The sequence below is a fragment of the Rhinolophus sinicus genome, chromosome 16 (genome assembly GCF_057876585.1).
Source record: "Rhinolophus sinicus isolate RSI-liver-muscle chromosome 16, RSI-T2T, whole genome shotgun sequence".
Lineage (NCBI taxonomy): Eukaryota > Metazoa > Chordata > Mammalia > Chiroptera > Rhinolophidae > Rhinolophus > Rhinolophus sinicus.
In genome coordinates this window covers 26894041-26905623 of record NC_142516.1, presented here as the reverse complement: position 1 = coordinate 26905623, position 11583 = coordinate 26894041, and positions in this window count along the sequence as shown.

Here is an 11583-nt window from a genome sequence, read left to right as displayed (position 1 = left end):
TAATTTGCCAAACGCAACCTTTATTCCAAAAGCCAGAAATGTAAACACATTAAAAAGCAGAAAGGTTTGCTCTAACCAGATCACCTGGCCAGGCATGGGATTTAGGTCTGTGGCTCTATCCACTTACCTGTCAAGTCTCTGTCAGGATTGGGGCTTAGTTTGGCCCAGTTCAAAGGTCTGGCCCAGTTCAAACAGTTGGAAGATTGAAGAAGGAAGACACGCAAGGAAGCTCCTCTGGAATGGCGGCTCCAACTCCATTTATGTCATTTTTCACGCAGAATAGCTAAGAGACGAAAACTGGCAAAGGGAGAAGAGAATCATGAAGGATATGTCTGAAAAGTGGCTATAATTACTAATGAAGAAAAGGGGGAAAGGACAGTATAAAAGAAAAGATGAAAAATATGTAGGATAGAAATAGAAATTCCAAAAAGACAGAGAGGACAAAAAAACAACAGAAGAGAAAATATTGAAAAGAATAAAAGATTATATTTTAAATTACAAAAGATGAAAAGAAATGTCAACAAGGAGCGGTAAGTAAAGACCCATAGATAAACACATTTTAGTGTCATTTAAGAATATGAAAGGCAAAAAAAATTCTAAAAGTTTACAGAGAAGAACAGATCAAATACAAAGGAACAAGTCTCAGCTTGTCCTTAGATTTTTTCCATAACAATCATGGCTGCAATAAAACAATGGAGTAAGGGTTTCAAATTATTAAAGGAAGAAAACTTAGAATCCAGAATTTTATGTCCAGCAAACTATTCAAATATGTGGGCATGACAAAAATATTCTCAAGTACAGGACACTTTGCATAGTAGTGCAGGACTGTAAAAATAATTGTGCATGCTGAAACCATACAAAATCACTTTAATAATTAATGAGAAAATTTATGATTGTTCCGTGACTGAAATTTTTTTTTTTTTTTTTTTGCCAAAACTTTGAAAACTCTCTTACTGTTGGTTATAAATGTATGGGGAAATGGAAAAACATAGTCAAAGTAATATTGATTGCATACATTATAATTTAAAATTTCAAAACATTGAGAATTGAATATTTTATTTCTTTGTAAAAAAATAATATCAAGGGTAGTTTGAATAGTGTTTACCTTCTTTGTTTCTTTTTATAAATTCTGATGTATAAATTGTCTCTTGATAAAAGAGTTACCCTATCTTCAACTCTTTATTGACCACTTTGATATTCTATATCTTTCTTGCTTAAATTCTTGATTTTGTTGCCTTTGAGAAAGTCTTGTCTCATCAACATATAGTATTTGGCAATCATCATAATCACCCGTGTGTCCTGATTTCCCCAAAATACTGACTCTGACTTTGAACAAAACTTAAGGTTTTGTTTTGTGCCAATCTCAGCTTATCAATAACCGATGTTGTGATTGGACCAGCCCTTGTAGTTTTTATTATGATTACAAGATACCCGTTAGCAATATCCATGAGGAAATTTTGAAAAAATAAAGGTTTATTACTTAGAAGAACTGGAAATTACATAGCACACTTGGGTCCCTGGTAGAGAGACAGAGAATGCACGTGGGCCTGGGGTTCGACTTTTATTGGCCAACGTGGGGACTTAGGGTTTCTGGGCTTACTCTTTATTGGTGAATTTAAAACATAAGAATGAAAATTTAAAGTGAGGGAAGGCAAAAAACAAGTGGCCCAAATATTCAGTCATTTAAATCAACCAAGCTCTCTTAAGCAAAGGAGCTTCAGTCTTGGAGGCAGCCTAGTCATAGGCTTTTTACCTAGTCATGTTTATTCTACATAGCCACCATTGAAGTGGATGCCTCTTTGGAAGTTGATGCTTTCAATTTAAGCAATCTAAGCTTAAATCAGGCACTTACAGTCCAAAAAAGAAACAAAAAAGAAACAACTATCAGGGCTTACACTGCTGGTTTCTTCATGTCCTTACAGTATGACCTTATTTATGGCTTCCTAGTGTTAAGTAACAAAATTCAACAAAGTAAATTTGGAGATTTAATTGGCTTTAAATGATTTATGAATCAGACAGCAGCTCATCTAACAAGCAGATAGATACTCCAAGGGGTTGTACAAAATGGAATCTTTTTATAGGAAAAAGGATATGGCATAGACGTTATTAGTAAAGAAAAGAAATGGGTTGGGATTAATGGATTATTTTTAGACCAGGACATCATCTTTTAGATGGAGGGGAATGACAAGGGTTTTATCATGCAGACTGCCTCTTCTTCCTTTGGGACGGAGATGTGGAGAGGGCACACAGGACCCATTATCTTACTGGTGCTTGACCCAAAAATTCTAGGCTAGTTGATTAAGATTATGTTTCTGGGAGAGGTTGAAACTGCAGTTAAATCAGGTATTAAATCTAGGTTTCGTATCTTGGGCTTTAGCACAAGTGAAGCCAGTTTGGGCCTGTGGTTCTCTCTTCAACACTATCAAGTAAGCTATAAACAAATAAGTTTATGCAATGAAATGGAATGTAAGTTTCCAGCAACCAATCACAGTAGAAAACAATGTACTTGCTGATTCATGTTTTACAACCTAAGCTGTAACTACTGTGAGCTGAGCTTCTTAACCACCTTTGGTTTGGAAGTCTCCCTGTTCTGGAACAGTTCGTTTCTCTCTCAATAAAATAATCATCTCAAATCGAGCTCTCTGAGTTTTCTTTCGACAGAGGCAATGGGGGACACTATATGGTTCGTGTAAGTTATTGTTGAGGTTCTAGTTTTGTTTTGAGCCTGTTAAATTAATGAAACAAGGAGGCCATTATACCAGTGTGGCTCCAAAGTCGTGGTGGCCTATCTTAAAAAACAAAACAAAATCAAAGTCTGTAAATGCCTCAATAATATCGGGAAGGAGCATGAGGACTATTTTTACAGAAAAAGGAACTAGGAGGTCAGATTCCAAGCCTGCTGCCTATGTGCTATAAGGCACACAAGTCAGGCTGACGTTAATCACCCAGAGCAAACTAGACATTCCACTACGGCCATCCCTGTACCTAAGCCCACGGAAAGAAAACACAGGTTATGCTTTACAAGAGTTCAGAACAAACCTGCCCCTATTCTTCTTGTGTCTTACTGAAGTTAAAGATAAATTTACCATTGTTCTTCAATCCTCCTTTCCCCCATTCCGATAAATTTTCCATGGAAACAGAAAACACATACAAACCTTAGCCCGGGGGATGGAGGGTGTCCCTCTTCCACCAGCAAGCGATTAGAGACCACCACTCTGTTTATGGGGTGGCCTTTGTTTTCTTACCTACTCTCTGCTTAATAATCTTACATTTACTTTAAACTCTTATTAGCTCACGTTTGAATTCTTTCCTACGCGAAGCCAAGGACTCCATTTTTCTATAACGTCAAAATTATGAATTCAAACTGCTAAGGGCAATCAACTAGGCCTTAAGCTCTTGCCAAGCAAATGATTTATTTCCTTTGCTTCTGCCTTTTGTCTATAAAAGCCTGTCTGCGAGCTCCTTTCAGTGAAGCATTCCTAACCACTTCTGGTTTGGCTCTGCCTGATTATAATAGATTTTTGCTCAAATAAACTCTTAAAAATTTTAATATGCCTCAGTTTCTTCTAACAAAGCTTAAACCAGACTCTATCCAGCTTCCCTTTTGTAAGACAAGAGGATTTTTTTAACAATGGCAATAATGACCTCTCTTTAAATAACTAGGTATGTGCTTGCTACTCTGTTTACATATTAAACCCATTTCATATTTATTTATATGTAAATAGTTGATAAATAAATATTTGACTTAGAAAACGGAGTGAATGGGAAATGAGGAAGTGGGGACTGAAAATGGAGACAACTTGTGCATGTCCTAAACTGGTTGGTTTTAAATGTTTTTAATTTCTTATAAAAATGGATGCTACAGTTTTATTCCTAAAACCGGATTACCCTTTCACCAATATATTGAAAGCTTATTTCAGGTTAACAAATACAGCTCTCTATCACAATTTTAATGGTTATATATAATTCTATATGATAGACATACCGTAACGTATTTAGGTTGATTCTAAAATTTAAAAATTGTAAATAATGCTATAACAAACATTTTTGTATAGTCATATTTCAATAATGATTTGATTTGATTTTCTTTAAAATACATAATTAGAATCATATATTCTAATTGCTAAACCATTGGGTATGACATATATTTTAAACTTTTAGTACAAATTAACAGACTGACTGGCACTCATTTTAAAAGTAGGACAGCTTTTATAAGAATAAAACACAAAACAAGATGTTCAATCATTCAGATTTTTAGCATTTAGCAGCCTGAAACCACACATCCCTTTGTTGTTATTCTAAATGTTAAGGTCACATTTCAAACAAGCTCATTTTATTAGGGTTGGTTATCACTCAGTTGTAAGTGTCCATACACATAATTATTAATAAAAACAAGCACCACAGAGAACCTGTGTGGTCTTAGAGGGAACTGATCTTCAAGGTTAACTGAACCTTTGATGTGTCAATGTAGTCAGTGTCAAAATGTTCTCCGTGGCTTGGAAAAGTTCAAATAACAGTATCTTTATCGCTATACTTTTGAAATGCCTATTAACCTGACATCCAGTTACTTTTAAAGCCTATTTAATTACAGGCTACAAATGAGTCCAGCTTCTAGGCTGGTGCATAAATTATAACTTGAGGTTTTAGTTCAATAAGTAAGGCATAACGACTTAATCCATTATGAAGGGTAAATGTTACCAACCAGAACTATGCATGTGAAGAAGAATAGGGAAGGGATGTCACCTGAACTCCCTTCCACCTGATCCAAATAAGATCACATGTCTCCTGCTTTATAAATGTCTTCAACAGGAAATAATACCGAAGTCCCACAGTAAAGATCAAGCAAGCTTCAAATGCGAATAAGCTGCTTGTGAGAGGTAACACAACGATTTAAATTCATAATAGTCACTATGTGTTTATGTAAAGGCAGAGGCCTGAGAACTAGAGAAGAGAGAGAAGAGTTGGCTGAGTGCCAGAGGTATTGTAGAGGTGATGGAGGCTGAGGCCTGGCTGTGAGGACTTTACAAGAGCTGGGGATGCTGGAGGCATCAACTGGGGATGCTGACTTCACAACTCTGGAGGTAACGCTAACTGTTTTAGTCATTAGTGCAGTGAGCCTTGTTCTTCCTCTGAGGTGAGGAAGTGGGGCTGATAAAGCAAGATTTGAAACATTTATGGGTTCCTGGCCGTGCCAGTATACTATTGCTACATGACTTCCTTTTAACTGATCTGACCACATGCCTCAGGCACCAGAAATTCATATCTGAATGTATTAGAATGCGTGTGAGTAACATCTCAATACATGCAATTTGTTAGAGTCAATAAATTTTTAAATTGACATATTGTGTCAGTTATATTGATATCAAGTCTCCTTTATTGATCTCAGCATAACTTAAAAGCTAGGGAATGAAAAAGACTAGATATATGTAATAATCATAAACCACACAAGCCAGTATACATACAATTAAGTAATAAATAATATTTTTCAAAGTTAAGTATTGTGAAGACTCTTCTCTAAAGGAAAACAAATTTCTCATGGACCACCTAGTACTTCCTTAAGTTATTTTTATTACAATGTTAAAAATGCATAAACATAATCTTGGTATAAATGCCTTATGCTTATATAGCTATACAAATCAAAATATATTTATAAATATAAATAAAGCCAAAGAAGCTTCATATGAACAGTATTTGATGTGACACTTGATGTTTTTTTGCTGAAATTAAGACCCTTCTTGCAATGAGAATATGACATATACGTAATAACCTGATCTTTGGTGTTCAATGATCCATTTCATTACTTATTCCTGCTCAGTGGGGAAGATGCCTGATCTCTATCCACGTGGATTCTCTTGGGACTCCTAAGAACTCCAAGGGTGAAGGAGGGTGTGTCTGGAAACCCAATTGCCCCAAATTTTTGCTTTGAGAGGTTGAGTTGAACAAGCACAATTACCCTAGGCTGGGATAATGATTATTGCATTAAAAAAAGTTTTGGGTTTCTTTTTGTGTGTGTGTGTGTGTGTGTGTGTGTGTGTGTGTGTGTGTGAACATTTACATTCTGGTGTCTTAGCAAATTTCAGTTATATAATACAGTATAATTTTTTAATGAAAATGAGATCATACTATTCACACTATCATTGTGTTTCATTTTAGCCCCATAAATTTTTCATTGTGAAGCTGTACCATTATTTAGCCAGCACTTCTTGATAGGTACCATTATTATTAAAAATAATATATCTAATTCTGCTTGTTTTGATTCCAGATTCACCAAATAGCCCTCTAATTATCTATAAATGTGGCTTCATGCACACACCAGGTACAAGGAGAGAAATTAATGATCAGAGAATGCAAGTGTCTCATCTTATTGAAATAATTAACAAATGGGCATTTTGGTTAAAACATTGCATATAAGTTTGGATACTAAGTGTTTCTTTTAGACCTTGATTACCTGTGGGTGTCCTAAAAATGTAGTCAGTTTTGCATGTTTGCCCCAAGATAGGAAACAAGATGACTTCACTGATATTATGCCACGCGGAGAGGTCTCTTTATGCTGAACAGCCAGGCTTCCCTAGCAGATGCTTCCTTCTTGCATTGCATTTCAAGTTTTTAACACTACCTTCATTGTCATGGGTTTGAGCAAACAAGAGCTGAAACACTGTCTGGAAAGTCTTAATCAATGGAATAGAGACTTGGATTGGGCCTCAAAGACAGATATGATTTAGATGGCTGACTTAGATGGGCATGGTGATTAATAAACAAGAGTAATATCATACAAGTAAAATGAACTGTCAGCTTCTGAAAGACAACTTCTGAAAAGTGGTTGGCACGGAATGAAAATATATGTGGTAGGAAAAGAATATACGAGATAGGGAGTCTTCATTGACATCATTCTCTTGAAGACATAATGAGATAAGAAAAAAGATAAAAGGGGTCTACACATTGGAAAGCAAGCAAGAAAACTGTCATTTGCAGATGATATGATTGTTCTACACCCCCCAAAAAAGAATCCAAGAGAATCATCAAGAAAGTTTTGTAGGATAATAACTCAAATGTAAAAAGTATATAGCTGTCCTATATAGCACTTATAACCAATTGGAAAATAATTTTAAGATTGTTTTGATGTCCTGCTCTTGCTGTAGGCACCATCTCCATGTGCCATCACAATGGGGATCACATATGTTTTTGGGGGACACAATTCAGTCCATAGCACTGGGTTATTGAAAGTGTCAGGAAATGGGCTCTTCTTCCATTCTCCTTTCTGCAGAAGTGAAAACACAGCCCGTAACTTCAGAGTAAGATACAATCATCTTTTTACAAACCATCATCTGAAGGGATCAAGGGGGTGCCTGTGTACTAGGAGCAGGACAACCTTTCAGCAAGATTCCATACCTTGAGTTACAGGAATCAAGTGGGAACCCCAGACCTCCGTGTTTCTTAGCAAAACTCCAAAGCAATATTCTCCCAACTCTCATGGCTTTAGGACTCCCAGCACTGGTTATCCTCTGGTCAGCCATTGAATGCTGTTAACTTCTTTTTCCGCCCTTCTTTGAAACTGAGGAATTCATTTTCCCCAGAACCTGGGAATGTTGGATGGTGACAGCACTTGGCTGAGTTGCCCTCCAGAGTTTGTTCTTAGCTAAAGAAAGCCACCTCGCTCAAGGTCCTGCCCCCTTCCCCATGCCAACCTATATCCACACCTAATGACTGATTGATGTAAGGGTGTAAGAGCCTGGCGTCCTCGCCTCAATTCAGGGCAACTCTGAAAGGCTCTCCCAGTTCTAGAGCTACCTACGACATCTGTGGAGCCTTTTGTTGTGACAACAACACAGTCCAACTCTCCTTCTGCCTAACCCCACTTTCTTCACTCCCTTGCAGGTATTACACCTATTGCATGGAAATCTTCATCTCCAAGTCTATTTCCTGAAGACTGCAACAAGGAACAATCTCTAATTCCTATTTGGTTCTGCCTGGGGCCTTCCTCTACCTCTCTGAATTCTTTGAAACTCTTTCTAAGTGCCTTCTGGAATTTCAGATCAGTTGGCAAAATCTTTATACGAAGGCTTGAGACAGACATTTTCTTTCAGTCCCCTGGATGTTAGAATAGTTATTTCTAGTTTATTTTTATGGGGAGGGGTCTCTAATAGGCACCCCACCTTGACAGTCCCTCGGCTTTGTCTCCTGTTCCCCTTGTCCTTCAAGGCAATGAAAACCGAAGTTTATATCAACCCAGTTTGATAAATGTCCTTAAGCTAAAGTCTGGTTTTAGTCCTCAGCTTGTTTTCTGAAGGATGGTCATACTATATGCTGGAAACGAAAATTCTAAATCTTACCTTTGTAATTATGTTTCATACCCCCACCCCAATGCCTGATGCAAGCATTTCAGTCGTGCTGTTTTTTCTCCTCCAAGGCCAGGGGGATTGCCAGTTACCCAGTAATAGCAGTATGAAATAGTGGATCTATCCCGTGAGAATTCACAAAGACAGCGTGGCTTCTGCTTTCCAAATTATCATCGTCTAATGAGGGAGTCATGGCCAGCACAAATGCATAATGAATATAAAAAATGTAGTAACCTAAGCGTAGAATGTCACATGGCATAAAAACATAAAAGGCCAATTCTGTAACTGTAACATAGATCCAATGCAGCTTTTTAGGGGAGCATTAAATGAAGTGGGGCTTCTCTGACAATCTGTGACTATAGATCAGCTCTCATTCTTTCTTAAAGCCTACTGGGACTCCTTCTTACTCTCTGAGGATGAAAGACCTGGCTTTGGCGCCCTGGACTAAGCCACAACCACGGTCCACAGAAATCACAAAGTCAGAGGGCTGGGCGTGGCATAGCACAGCCGACCAGGAGATCTGGGGAGGAGGCTGGGATGTAGAGGAGGAGAAAGATGTGGCAATGCTGAATGGCTATAAGGTTAGGGAGGCTGAGGAAAGAGGACGGGGCTAGTTTCTGTAGAACACTCTCAGGCAGAGCTGGATATCATCATGGAGAGCAGTGTTCCTCAAACGTGCCCAGATAGGGGCACAATTACAAAAGTTAAGAACTTGCATTTCCAGAGCGCTTTCCCCTAGAGATTCTGATTCACAAATCTAGAGTAGGGGTCATGGAATCTGTATGTTTCTGTTTAACAAGTGATGTCATGGTAGATGAAATACAATCTGACTAAAAATAAGGATAAATAAGCATTATTTATAACCCAATATTTATGACCTAAATAACCCAATCCAGAATTCATGGGACATTGGAATACATGGAGATATAACAAAAATCTTAACAGCAGAACATTTGCAGCAGCACAGACAAAAATCCAAAACTATCTTAATTTTGTCCTTTATGAGAGCATTAAGCCCACCCGAAGTAGCTGTCCAGGTTTCTAAGAGTTAAATTGAAGACATGACGTGACTGAAGAGTAAATACAGCGCTCAGGAACCAAAGCTTTAGAAGAGGAACTGCGATGAAAGCGTATTGCCTGCTGCCACCTTGTGGCAGAATTATGTAGTCACTAAAGGTGGAATTCAAGTCAGACCACTTGGGTCCTTTGACAAGTATTCATTAACTTAGAAAAATCACTTGAAATTTGAGTCTGTTTTTCTTACTTTTTAAATTGTTACTTAAATTATAATGTTGTTGAGACAAGCAATGGGCACTTTCAAAGACAAGCGATACAAAATTTTAAGTATTTTTTAGAGAATGGTGTTTTGCCATTTATGAGTGAGGGCCAAACTTATTTTTCAAGGGATATTCTTTTTTCTCTTGATTAAGATGGTGAACAGGTGGTGGCTGGTCAGAAATGGAGAACATGGTCAATGAGAGAGTTCTCTTCCATCCTCTCCTTCATCTATTCCATTTTCCCAATTTTCTACTACCTCTTTGGATCAGGACAGGCTCTTGGGAAGGTGTCATGGGTGACTGGGGCTTTTGGAAAACATAGATCTCACCAGTAGCTGGAGAATATAGTTAACTACATGGTGAGAATTGAAAGGTTCTATAAAGGTCTGCGCTCTTCTCAAGATCTTCTCTAGCACTCCGAAGTGTGGGTTGAGGTTAGAGGAGTCTTAAGTGAGTTGATTTGGTGCCATTTCCCCAATATTCTCTTCGTTCTGCCTATCTCTATATTGGCTTCATTACCAACCTGGGTAGCAAGAATGTTCGAACAGTTTTGGGCCTCACACAAAAAAATTCAAAAGGTTAAGTAAACTGCTTCAGTCCTACTATTCCAAGCAATTCACCCTGATTAAACAGTCCACTGTTAAGATTAGGAGTTTAGCTTAGTTTCGGGAGGGGGACTTACTATTTATAGGAAGACAATCCTTGGGGATAGAAGTGAAGTCAGCTTCCCTTTAAGATGTGGAATGAAGGGAACTAAATGGATACATGAATAAAATCCTTGTTGTGTTCTGTTAAGAGGTGAGAGATGGGGAATGGATGCTAAATAGGCAACCAATGTATTCACTTAGTAACAGCTATTGATTTATCACAATATCACACACAGGTGATGATACTCAAATGCAACTCAACTAGTGTACGAAAACTGATAATAGTGGAAATTATAGCAAACAGGAATAAAAGTGGAAGGACTGTTCAGCTCCAGGCAATGTGGCCATGCAAGAATATAAACCCAGTATTGCTAGATCTTCAACATTTTCAAGAGAAGTTAATAATCTGGATTTTTATGTAAAATATCCTATTTTAAATGTTGGCAACTAAGTCAGTTTTTGTAACCACAAAGGGCAGCCAAGACTGTCCAAAATAAACAAAGTATATCTGTTGACCAAATATAGCCCATGAAACTATAGTTAACAGACTTTGGGCTAGAAGTTTGCCATTCAGTGGCTCTGTGGATACAAGACTTGTCAAGAGCAGAACAGCCAAAAGAGGGAGATCAGAGAATTAGTATTATTATTTCATACAATACATTTCAGCAGGTGGGTTCCCAAACACAGTTCAGGCTTCTGCTTCACCCAACAAAATGTGACGTCCACATGGAGCCAGGCTAGGCAGTGTTCCAGTAGTGGGAACCATGAAGTTTTTTCTTGTTTACCTTCTTACTTATCCACAGTAAGACCCAGTGGGCACAGGGACCAAAGTCTTCATACTATTAGAAATCCAGTGTGGGTTAGGTTTGAGCTTTTTTTCCAAAGATGCCTAAATTCCATTGGTTCTTCTCCTTCTCCTTCTCTCTTTTTTTTTTAAAGACATAGCAATCATTCTTCCATCTCTGGTCCGCTATCTGATGTCATTAGGTAGTTTTACATAGTTCTGCGAGCATACAACTTTTTATTAGTAAGTTAGATTATTTTCGTATCATTAAAACATATTTAGTTTAATTGAATGGGAAAAAGCAGTTCATTATTGACTAAAAAAAAATCATTGCTTAATTAGCTTAAAATAGACTAATGTTGAGATCAGAAACTACTTATTGATTTTTCTTATCTCTTTCCTGGTCAATTTCACGTTCCAAAGCAGCACAAATGCAGTAATTGTCAACCTTGTTCGCAGTCTTCAAATAGCGAGGGAAGAAGAGGGGTGGGGTAGGGTTGGGGAAACGCTTTTAAAAAACAACAACTGTCCATGTGCAG